The sequence below is a fragment of the Drosophila nasuta genome, chromosome X (assembly GCF_023558535.2).
Source record: "Drosophila nasuta strain 15112-1781.00 chromosome X, ASM2355853v1, whole genome shotgun sequence".
Lineage (NCBI taxonomy): Eukaryota > Metazoa > Arthropoda > Insecta > Diptera > Drosophilidae > Drosophila > Drosophila nasuta.
In genome coordinates, this window is record NC_083459.1 from 806,163 (window position 1) to 819,195 (window position 13,033).

At 36.2% G+C, this 13,033-nt stretch overlaps 1 protein-coding gene across 1 annotated transcript in view; it reads right to left on the reverse strand.

The window, feature by feature from the left end:
- The window catches only part of LOC132795731 (uncharacterized), a 68,187-nt gene that overhangs the window by 29,427 nt on the left and 25,727 nt on the right, over positions 1 to 13,033 (reverse strand). Inside the window, exons 3-4 of the mRNA XM_060806603.1 lie at positions 5,517 to 5,613; positions 328 to 381 (exon numbers count right to left, since the gene is read on the reverse strand). The gene's annotated coding sequence lies outside the window, so the exon portion shown is untranslated. The remainder of the gene's footprint in view (positions 1 to 327; positions 382 to 5,516; positions 5,614 to 13,033) is intronic.

Here is a 13,033-nt window from a genome sequence, read left to right on the forward strand (position 1 = left end):
ATAGTTTATTTATCGATATACTATTACATTCATAATATCCGAAGTATGGAATATACCAGATATTTTTCTGTTTCGCTGCATATACTCTTCGGTATATTTTAGTTGCTTAGTATATTTATTCAGTATATTTTTAGTATAATACTGCATTGTGTTGTTTTTATTAAAAATTAGTAGCGAGCCGAGCTTTCATACTTGTTAAATTAATTACTCAAGTAAGTTAAAACATGAGTTTGATAAAATATATTGAAAGAAGATTCAAGCTTAACAAATTAAATCGAAAATTGATTAGAATACCAAAAGTTAATGAAAGAAAATTCCAAGACTCACCTTTTGATTGTGGATCGATGTCGATTCAAAGATATTTCAGTTAGCTTCACGTGCCTGTAAATACAAAAAATATTGCAACTGGTTGAGTTTTAGTTGAGTGTGGAAATCCGAAATTCCCAGTTTATAAAGACATAACTCAAAACCGAAATGATTGTAATAATGTTAGTGCTGTGTCGTCGGACATGTGTGTTATTAAAGTTTTAGTGCTCGATTCGCTGGAAAGTGTAAAATAAGGTAACAACATTCAGTCACCAAAAACGAAAGAAAACGAAAGAAAAAAAACAACGGTGAGAAAATTACTCGGACCATCAAATTATGGCGTTTCTATATTGTCGTTGCTGTTGTGCTCTCTTTTGTTGTTGTTAATTGTTACTGTTTTAGGTTTTTATAGCACTTCCAATTCCAATTCAAAGGGGTGAAGAGGAGGTGGCAAGAGGGGCAACTGCAAGCGGTTCCACATTAGAAATTCAAGTCCAGGCAAACGCAGGCGACGCGTCGGTCAACATCAAACACAACCGAAAAACCAATTGACAGTCTCACAAAACTCTGAGAGAGCGCAGTTTTGTGTATTAATTTGTCAACCGATTTGACAATGCAAAAATACAAATACAAACACAAATACAAAATCAAACAAAACAAATCCAAAGCGAAAACGAAAACGAATTTTATATACTCTTAGCGCCATAAATCTGTCAACACCGGTTTTGAAGTTTAGAATCATTTGAAGGAAATATACTCGTAGAATATATTTATTTATTTTTCAGGAGCTCAATGCACTCGAATGCAGTATAGCTTTTAGAATAATTTACGAGCAATTATGTATTCTCTATATTCAACTTATAATAACGACCTCATGCCGTTTAAATAAACAATTATTTTGGCACTTTAATTTTGCTAAATCGCTTTAAGTTTTTTAATGATCAATTTAAACTGAAGTCAAAAATTGCTAGTCACGAATCTTTTTTATGTATATGTATTATAAATAGAAAAAGTATTCATTAACAAAATACAACAACATATAACTTTTAAAAATGATTCTGAAAAACTATTGATTTAATTAAAAGTTTGATAAGTTTTAGAATTCATTTATAGCATTTTCTAAGTTTGAACGGAAAAAACAATAATAAATAGAATTATTTCGATTTCATTTCGATAGCTATAGATACAATTGCAAAACAATTACAGTATTTAGATGAAAATACAGTGAATGAATTCTTTGAATGCTTTTCATTTTGATTTTGCAACTGTGTAAAATCGTTTAGCTAAAACAATGACGATTGCAACTCATTTAGTTAAACCTCTGCAAATAAACGGGAATCATGTCAATTACTGAAAGATTTAAATTTCATTTCGATAGCTTTAGATGCAACATCAAAATAAATATATTTGCAAGTAAATTTAAATAGTTAAATATTTGAATTTTAAATTTAGGAAGATAAGGACCATCTAGGATATTAAAAAGGAAAAAAGGAAAATCATTTTAATAATGGAGAGATTTCAATATCCTTTCGATAGCTTCTGAATTCAACTACAACATATGTAAATTTACAGACAACTTCAAATGATAAACAAAAAAGAAATTTTGGTATAGACAATAATAGCGATGGTATTTAAGATGCCTGAGAATATGATTTCGATCGGATAAAGTACTTCAGTATTTTAGAAGCTTTAGCTGAGAATCTGGTATAATTTAACCTCTATGGTGTATTTTGAATGTATTCAGATATATACCCAATATGGCATTTAGTATATTCTAGTATTTTTGTGGTATATTAATTTGGTATATTTTATAATAATACCATTAATACTGTACTGTTTTGCTTATCTTTAAAATGGCTAGCGGGTATCTCACGGTTGAGCACACTCGACTGTACTTTTCTTACTTGTTGTAAAAGAATTGATTTCTAATATTGAAAGATTTTCCAGAAACATTTTAATAGATATAAAATTTGAATGACTGAAATTGATTGCTTCTAATTTGGACAAACCTTTACGAATCTAGATCGAGATCGACAAATGCCGTGACACACTTGTAAATTTGTTTTGTTGGCTAAGAAGGTCGCAGTCGAAGTTAAGTTTGTTGGCTGCGCATCAATGGACTCCCATGCTAATTTACTTACAACAGGCTTCAAATATAAAATAAGTGCGAGTGTGAATGTGAGTGTGAGTGTGAGTACTCGCATGAATGCGAGTATCTATAACATTTTTTAATATGCTTCATTTCTTTGAATTTCATAATTACACGGCTTTGACCGCTCAACGACTCTTTGTCTTCAGTTTCAGTCTTGTTAATATAATTTTTGTGTTTTTTTTTCTTGGGTTTGAGTTTGGATTTGGGTTTGGGTCGTCTTCAGTTATGAGCACTCATATATGTGACGACGAGTACAGGTAAATATGTATATATTTAGTCTTGTTGTCCACCCCAACTACTCCCCTCTGTGGCAAGCTGTGCTGCCTGCTAACTGTTTTTGTCGTCATTCTCAGCTTTTTAGTGCCTGTGTGTTTTCTTGAATGAAGTGGCAACTGGTTGACTGCTTGACTGCTAGCCTCTTGCTTGGCTTAATTAATTACGAGTATTGTTGTATAATTTGTAGTTGTTTAAGCATAATTCACAAGAAGCTCATGAATGGCTCGCTTTACACATTTCCGGTGGTACAGTTGTGCCCGCCACAAAAAATAATATAGTAAAACAAGTAAAGAAGATACAAACGAGTATGCTCGGCTGTGAGATACCCGCTACCCATCGTGAATAACATCAAAAAAGTGTGCTATTATTCTTGAAGTATACCAAATTAGTATACTGCAAAAATACCAAAATATACCACATCTTATATTTGGTATATTTAGATAGTACATCGTTCAAAATTTGCTAAAAATGAATACACTGCAAAAATACCAAATGTTATATTTGGTAATATTCAGATAGTACATCATTCAAAATTTACTAAAGCGTACAAAATTTTACCCGATTGTCAGTCGAATAATATACAATAATAATAATATAAATGCACCGCCAAAATACTAAAAGTATATATTTTACTGATATATCAGACTGTCTAAAAATATACCAAATGAATATATCACAATAATACTAAAATATACCGAATGGCATAAATGCACTGTCAAAATACTAAAAAAAAATACCACGTGCTAAATTGTGTATATTTAATCAGTACTACAATCAAAATGTAGTATGTAGTACAAAAATACCGGATTGTCAGTCAAAGCAGAATAAAAATATACCACAAAAATACTAAAGATATACCAAATGTTATATTCGGTATGTCGATGTATTACTCCATTTAAAATATACCACAGAGGTCAAAATATACAAGATTGTTAGCCAGAGCTACTGAGACCTGTAATAAGTAGACGTTTTTCTCATACAAAAGAACTGAAATAAATTGAACATTTTGTATCTGATCTTAATCATAAACAGTATTATTTTATGTACCCAAATTCGAAAGTCTAGCTTCAAAATCAATATCTCAGAGATGTAGGTGTTCTTGCGAAAAGACGGACAGACAGACAAACGGACAGGGCTATATCATCTCGCTGATCAAGAATGTATATACTTTTTGAGATCGGAGACTCCTTCTTCCGCCTGTTACATACATTTCCTGAACGCACAAAGTTATAATACCCTTCTAGCCTATATGTAGGTAGCGGGTATAAAAATGCTGCCCAATGGGCCATGGTCCGCCCAGTTAACTGAAACTGAAACTCTGCTCGTGTTGTTGTACTTGCTCTACTACAACAACAACAACAATAACAACAACAACAACAATAACAACAACTACCTACATACTACGACGGCATACTTTACTTTATATAGTATGTGGCTAAGGCTAAGAAAAGGGCGTTGTGGGCAATGTCAATCAATTGGTTGGCTGACTGGCTCTTTGGCTCTTGGCTGGTTGGCTACTCTCTGGGCCCAAAAGCAATGCGAACCTGTGGCCCAAGCAAAAAAATGGCAGCTGACTGACAGACAGATCGAAAATGTTGCCACAGCCAGCAGCAGCAGCCACAGCAACTGAAATTGTGCCGAGGACTGGTCGAGACTTGACTTGACAGGCGGTGGCATGGCACGGCCACAAGTTGCAGCCACAGCGCGGAGTGAGAGAGAGAGAGAGAGAGCGCGTAAATCGATTGAACTGCCTTCATTAAACACAGCTCCCTCTCGCTCTCTCTTTCTGTGCGTCTCTTTCATTCTGCGGTGCTGCTGTCTTTGTCTGGCACAAGCGCCAAGACTTTAATAACTCCTTTCCTGCCGCCGATTTGTAGCAAGCCACAGTCGAAGTCAAAGTCGAAGTCGAAGTCGAAGTTGCAGCCGCCACAAGTTTCAAATCGAGATCACGGCTGCTGCTGTTGTTGCTGCTGCTGCTGCTCTTGTTGTTGTTGCAGCTTCGATCAGGCAGCAACCAAATGGACGAGAGCTCCACTAATTTCCATGTTGGCCACAATTTGACTTCTGTTCGCTGCTGCTTTGGCCACATTTTGCCACAATTTGCGCGCCGTGATTGCGGCCTCAGCTTCAGCTTCAGCTTCGGATTCAGCTTCGACTGACTGCCTGGCACGCAATTTGCAAAAAGCACAAAACAAAAGCAAAAAGAAAATGAAAGAAAGAAAAAATCGAGCAAGACACATCTGCAACAAATTGGAAGCCAATAATCAAATGTCAGTCAGAGTTCTTCTGACTGTCTCGCTGTCTCTCTGTCTCTCCGTCTGTCTGGCTGTCTTTTTATCTGACAGTCAGTCAGTTCAGCGTATTCGCGATCCGGCCACGTAGTAAATCAGTTTTACCCCCAGTGCCTCATTATTCAAACTTGGCTCACTGTTTCCTCCCCGTCTTTCGGTTCTTGTCTCTGTCTTCTCTTAGCAATCTCTGTTTTGTTTTCCTCCTTTTTGTGGAATTCTTGTGGCGTGTCCGATCTGCATGTCTATTCATTTAAAAGTTTTCGATTTTGATTTCATTTCATTTTGGCATTTGGCATTTTGCCTTCACGCTTTGTTGCTTCTTGACGGGCGGAGTTGAAACACACGGGGCGGGGCGGGGCGGAGACGGTGACGGTGACGGAACGGGATGAGATGGGACTGGGGACTGAGTTTAGTATAGAAGGTAGATCGCTTCTTTTTTTTTTGCTGTTAATTTTCGTATTTTCTGCTGTTGTAGATCCCCAGTGACTTACTCAGCAGCTCTGATCTTAATTGTGCCGTCGATGTCGATCGCTTCTGTTTTCTTAGTATCGAAATAATTATCAGTGCCTTGAGAACTTGCTTGGTTGCCTAGAAAAAGAGAAGAAGAGAAGATGCATTGATGGATCAAATACATGATTAGTTGCAGCTCATTAACTTGGCAACATTCAAATTCCTAGAAAATTATTCATAAACTCTATTATATAAACTTTCAAATATTTCACAAACATTCTCCCCCATTTGAAATTAATTTGAAAGCAATTTGCTTTCAGTTTTATTTGTAAAGCTAAAGCTTCTCACAACACACATTTGTATAATTCAATTTGCAAATAGATACTTTAGTGTTTATAGACTTTGTCGCTATTAAGATCAAAAAGCAAACTCTGATTGCGATCCATTATCAAAGATCATTGATCCCAAATGCTTTCCCATACATAGTTGCTTGTTAGTTAAATGTGAACTGAACTTTCAAAGATCAGCAGCAGCGATCATAAACTAAGTGAATACTTTAATCACTAAGTGAGCTTAACTGTCAAGATCAATGATCTCAAAGATTGTGTATAATAAAAAGATAACAACAAACGAATAAAAACTAATTCAATAATATACGAATTGAACTTTCAATTGAAATAACTTTTGTATTGAATCATTTTCGGAAATATTTCTGAAATGATTCAATTGGAGTCTTGCTTAATTGATTTTCCGCTTTTCAAGCATCAACTAAATTTGTAATTCCACATTCAACATTCAACTCACTTCCACATGAATTAAAAACCAATGACATTTCATTATCTCTCCTCTCAGATCGATACACATGTGTTTTTTGTTGTTGTTTTTTTTCATTCTTTTGTCGTATTGCTTTGCTTTGTTGTACATACAATATTATAGTATATAAATTCTGGGCCATTGGCGTGTTTCGAGCATTATTTTGATTGGTTCCACATAACGCGCGCTTCTCGAATAATTAACAATAAAAAATTTCAAACACATTTTGACACAATTTTAATAGTCAATAAAAGTTGAGGAGAGCGTTAAATGAACAGGAGCGCCGTCAAAAGTGCTCCAAGTGCTCCACCACCAACAACAACAACAACACAGCAATCGACAAGAACAACAACAAGTTGTTGCTGTTAATGTGGCCATTGTTCGAGTTTTTTGTAGCCTGTTCTCGCTGTTGTTATTGTTATTGTTGTTGTTGACAAATCGATAAACAGCTCAATTAGCATTTTTGATCTTAAAACGTTCCGAATGTTACGCCGCCCAACCCAAACCCAAGCCCATTGCTTGCCCCTGCCCCTTCCCCTGTCGATCCATTCGCTTCCCTTCCCCTTTCACCGTGGCAAAACGAGCACAAAAAGTCATTCATTTGACCGTCCAGAAGTGATGGGAGGAAAGGGGAAGGGGAGTGGGGGGGGGTTAAATGGTAATCATAAATCAAAGCATAAAAAATTGAGTTCAATAATAAATTTGTATGCTCTTGTCGTACGCCACACAATTATGCAAAATGAGCTGTCAAACTTGGCAATTGACAGCTCAAAGTTGGAAATCCAAAGTTTCAACTTGCCTGCAAAATTTGTGACTCTCTCGGCCAAGTTCAACGCAACGGCAAGGGTGACCCCTAAAGGGGGGGAAATTGTGTGAACACGACAGCCAAAGAGATGTCACATCAATTCTACTTCCCCTCTTACTGACTCTCTTCTTTTGTCTCTTTTTACTCTTTTTAACTAGTGCGTCTAACACAAGTTCTTCTTAAAAAACAATTATATATTGCAATTTTCAATTTTAAAATTGTGAAACTTAAAGAAACTTCGCTTTTCTGGTGAAAGTCTAGATTTTATTTTTAAATAGACATATTAATAAATGTGTTGTTATAATTAGAAAGAATTAAAGCCTAGATGATAATATAATACTATATAATAATTGCTATTCCACTGTTTTTTTTTCCAATTTAAGGTTTTAGTTTGGTGGACAATCTGGTATATTTTGAATGAGATAATATATCCATTAAATACTTAATATAAGTTTCGGTATTTTTAATTTAGTATATTGTAAGAATAATACTGTATTGTCGAGTGCAGCTTTCAATTTAAGTTCATCCAAATTTTGAAACTTGAAACACTTTTAGAAATGAATCTTTTATTTTGTGGTAAATAATATAAAAGATTTTATAATAAGTATATATCAGTATTTATATAACAACATGGAAGAAAAAAAATACAAAAAAAAAGTCCAGTAGTTAAATTTAATAATTTCAACTTCTTACTGTATAAATTATGATGATTAAAACACATTATTATTAAGGAAAGACTTTAGTACACACAATTTAAATTATAATTTCAAATTCATACAGTATAATTTTGTTTATCCGTAGATGACACTTGAATACAATAATTTGAAATAAAGTCTTTACTTGAAAAATTGCATGTTAAGACACAAAATACAAAGATTGATGCTTTGTATGTTGATTCTGTTGATTAATTAAAAAAAAAAAAACAAAACACTTTTCTTCTTTTTAGTCAATTTTTACCACCGACTGGCGTAAAATAATGTACTATTTGGAATAATTGCGAGTTCAGTTTTCGGGATCATCTACTTGGGCTTCATCGCTCTGCCGCTTCGACTCGGCATCACCTTTGCCCTCGTCGTTATCGTTCATGTGTCCCTGCATACACTTGTGATAGCAGACGAGACTCATCTTCTGCAGACCCTTGACTGCCTCAACCTCCGTGGTGGCCGTGTTTAGGCTGTCCAGAAATTCCTGAACTGTCGAAAAGCGCATTCCACTGCGACGCGATGTATTCTCCTCATCCGGTATTATATCTTGATCGTCTTTGAAGCTGTTCTTCGATTCCCCCAAATACTGTTTTTTATCCATTTCTACAATAAATAGAGGTTTACATTCTATTATGATCAACTAAATAAAACAGTTTGACATTCGGGTCAAGGGTTGCCTTTGATCATTTGCTGTCGCATCGATAAAGAGATGCAAGCAAAGTTGAGGTGCGGTGCAGTCAGGTTTGAGTTAAAGTCACTAATTTCAATTTCAATAATTCAATCACGTGTTATCGAATAATTGAATAAGTCATCGTGTCGAGCGACACAAATTTAATTTCAATACGCAGAACGTTTAACGTTTAACGTTTAACGAACGGGCGACAGCGTCAAAGACGATTGCCGATTGGCGCACCACAAGCCAAAGGGAGAAAGAGAGCGAACGAAAGAGAAAGAGAGAGAGAGAGAGCGAAGAGACGTAGACGGAACCACAACAACGCGTGAGTGATTGTCGCAAAAGCTCAAAGGCAACGACAACTCTTCGAATTGTACTGATTTTTATTTATTTTATGTTTGAACCGAAACGCGAATGGAATTCCAAATGATCTTCGACTGATGTTTTGCCTGAATCTCCTCTGATTCTCCGACTGCGCCCCGTCGTAATAGGGAGCCCCCCTCTACCCTTCTTACCGACAATGCCATATGCTGCGATATTTGAAGTACAGTGAAAACTCTCTTTGCAGGATTTTGTATTTAAGAAAAGCTGAAAAACTTACATTTTTTCAACGCAAATTAAAAACCTTTAACGACGTTTTGTGCATACCATAAGTATTATAGTATTTAAAATAACTGAAGAAATAAATGTATAAATGACTTGGTTTGGTTGATAATCTGCTATATTTCTATGTGTCATATATGGTATACCGATATGCCAAATATAGTTTTTGGTATATTTTAGTATTTTGTCTATTCATAGTTATTTGCATATTTTGTTTAGTATATTTCTAATATATCATGTGTGGTTTATTGATATACCAAATATAGGTTTTGGTATATATGAGTATTTTGTCCGTTTGTTTATTTGTACATTTTAATATTTTATTGGTATATGGTTGGTTGTATATTTTTTGGTATATTTTTAATAAGTCACATATCTGTCGATATGTTATTTGCATACTTTAATATTTTTAGTTACTTGTATATTTTGGTATTTTTCCGGCAAATTTATTTGGTATATTTTAAGGATTCCGTATTATCATTAAAATATACCAACTATTTAAAAGATTCCGTATTATCTTTAAAAAATGCAACATACTAAACTATACAATTACCTAACGACAAAATACGAAAATTTCGTACTCTTATGCTTTTATTAAAAATATGTAGCGTGTATCTGACAATCGATGACATTCGACTGTAATTATATAATAAAAAGATTTTTCAAATATTTAAATTTTTCTGAAATTATCTTAACCAGCATTGGTCTAAGACACCACACCACAAATAATATTCTTCTATATTACACCGCATCTGACATTTTCTCATGTTTTTGTTCATCACAAGATATTGGATTCCGATTGAAGGACTTAGTTCGCATTTTGTTTGAAACAGTTCCACATAATGATAGAAAAAAAGCGTTTGACAAGTGAGGTATCACTGTACTACTCGCACTTACATTAGTACTTTACTCGAAGCCCAGTTATTCGGCAGTTACTTTGCCAATTGCTGTGGGAAAAAGTTGTCGAATTGGATTTGGGACCGGGCGTGTCGAATTTCCATTAACATCATGTCCAGCTGCTCCACCTCGACGGCGATAGCAAACACAGCAGATAGCAGACAGCAGACAGCAAAGAGCAAACAGCGATTGTGATCGCGGCAATCGCGATCGCGATTGTGATTGCGACTGTGGATCGCGTCGAATCGCATTTTAAGTGTGCCCGTATTAAGGGCTACCTTGAACTTCAAATTCCGTTCAATTACTTGATGTTGACATTGATGGCTTTCTCACTTAATCGCCATAAATAACTCAATAAATACGACCATAACACAATTTACGACCTGGCTATTTAATGCTTCCTATAAAATTGAGGGAGTGTCTCAGTCTCACTTTAAATTCACAAATATTGCCCTGGCTACAATTCTCTATGCGTTGTATAGAGTATTCGGTAGTCGATGTATGAAAGAAAAGAGTTGAGAGAACCTCAATATATTAATGTTGCTTAAGACTAATAAATCACTTTTATTTATGGAATGAAAATAGAAAATATATCGAAATCTATAACAATGAGATTGTTACTAAACGCTAAGAAATAATAGTAATGAAAATGGTCATAAGATGTAGAATAAATAGTGCAAATAATTGGATTAACATTTTATCATATTACTATTATAACAATTAATTAAATAATTAAGATGTAGAAATTTATATAAATGAAGTAGTGAAGAAAGTTAATGAAGATCAATTTATTATATTTAAAATGAGAAATTAACATTGATTAAGGACATTTGAAAACGTTGAAATCATTTTTCGTTTTAATTATATAATTATAATTCATAATTGAAAATACAGAATGAAGAGTTGTGTTTTCTTCTATTAATTGGATATAAAAAATGTATTTTACAAATCTATTTACGCAGTTTCATCGTGTGTCAACTCACATGCCATAATTGCTAGGTACACAAAATGGAAAATAGAAAATGGAAAATGCAAAATGGAAAAGGGTAAAAATAGAATGTTGCGTGCAACGAACAACGAATCTTATTTGATTCCCATTTAAATGATACGTGAAATAAGAAAGCGAAATCAAGTTTTGTCACACGGCCAACTGGATGTCATAATTAGCATGTAGCATGAGAAAGCAAAACAAATGAAAACAAAACAACTATAATTCCATTGTGCAATTGAAGAAACAAAAACTCACAAAAACTATAATCAGCAAATGAACAGCAATCAATGTTTTATCGACTAAATGCCGAGGCATCGAAATATCCGCACGTAAACTGGGTCGATAACTGACCTACAGCAAAGGTGTGAATCAATCGTTGGCGAATCCTGCTGTCTGTCTGTCCGTATGTCCAGTTTGGTTCAGTTCAATGATCGGTTCGAAGATTCGATAGATTTTTGACATACTCAACTCAATGGTGAATTTTCTCATTCACACGCTTGAGGTCCGTGGGAGAAAAATGCGTGAGTTGTGTGTTGTAGCTCACAAAGCGTATTGTTGAATGTTTTGTGCGGATTTTTGGGGCCAAAATTTGCGCTGATTGGGTTCGTGGCTTTGTGGCTGCGTGTGCGTGGCAACTTAAACAAATCAATACGAAAACGATGCAAATGGCAAAAGGTATGTCAACAATGCTGCCGAGTAATTGGCAGTGCTCCAAGGAGACAATCAGCAGCAAGGAGCTGAACTCCAGCGTCCAGCGGCTGATGACGTTGGCTCTGATGTTGATGATTGCGTTATGTGTGTCTGTCTCAGTCTCAGTCTCCGTCTCAGTCTCCGACTTCGTCTCCGATTGCGATCGCTCTCTCGCAGCTTTGCCGCCAAAGTGCAGCTAAACATCTGGAGCAGCAGCATTGAGCAACATCACTTGTCCCACTCTCCGCAAAAAGGCAGGTGATCACTGATCTTTGCCGACTCATTCGTCGCCCAGCCAAGAAGGCTTTGATCTGTCACCGCTGCTGCTGCTGCTGCTGACCCACCGTAGTCACAGTCAGAGTCAGAGTCAGAGTCCAACTCCGAGTCCGAGTCAAGCTTTTGCCAATCGAATCAGAGCCTGGCGCGCGCACCAGCAGATAAAATTATTGAAATTACATTGGCAAGACGCCAAAGACGTGAACGAAGTCGAGTTGAGTCGAGTCGAGTCGAGTCGATCAGCTGCAACAAACACAGCTGCCACAGCCACAAGTGCTGCGATTTCTTTTGAGCTTTTGCGCGCGACACGATCGCCAACACTTTGGCGCAACAGAATTAAAGATCCGGCAATAATTATCGCTTTTAGTTTCAACTTGGCCTGTCAATGTAATTCCAAATATGTCGTCAGTGTCGCGTTGTACTTGTGTAGTAGCTCATCAGGTCGCAGAGTCGCAGTCGCAGTCCACGTTCTTATCCCAGGCCAAAACTCCAGTTCTGTGGAGTGGAGTGGAGTGGAATCTTCTTCATTTGATCGGCTGGGCTGGCTCACTGTGATTTTCATTCGATCTTAACGTAGCTTCTCTCTCCGTCTCCGTCTCCGTCTCCATCTCCCTCTCCGTCTCCGTCTCCATCTCCCTCTCCATCTCCTACTCTTTCCGTTTTTAAAATGTAATCATCATTAAAATATTTATGGGCCATCTCTCGCTCTAACCAACGCAAGGCAAACAGCACCCAATCGAGGCAGTTAGTTGGACAAAACTGTGGACGGCTTGTAATGACCATACATAGCAATTGGTTCTCACGTTTCGTAAGAAACGCTGCCAATTTGGCGTCATCGTTGTCACAGTTGGACGACTTGCACTTGAACACCAACATCTCCAACTCCAACTCCAGCTCCAACTTTGAGGCGAGGCGAGGCGAGTTGCATTGCTTGAATCACACCAAACAGATTGAGAGTTGTCGCTGTCATTGTCATTGCCACCTGGCAGAGCAACAAAAAAGAAAACGCGAAAATATCTCAAATATTTCTTAACAAATCGATTTGTTAGACCTGATGATGCAAGTAAACTTAGCAAAGCACATTTGCAGCTCTAGCGCAAATCGAA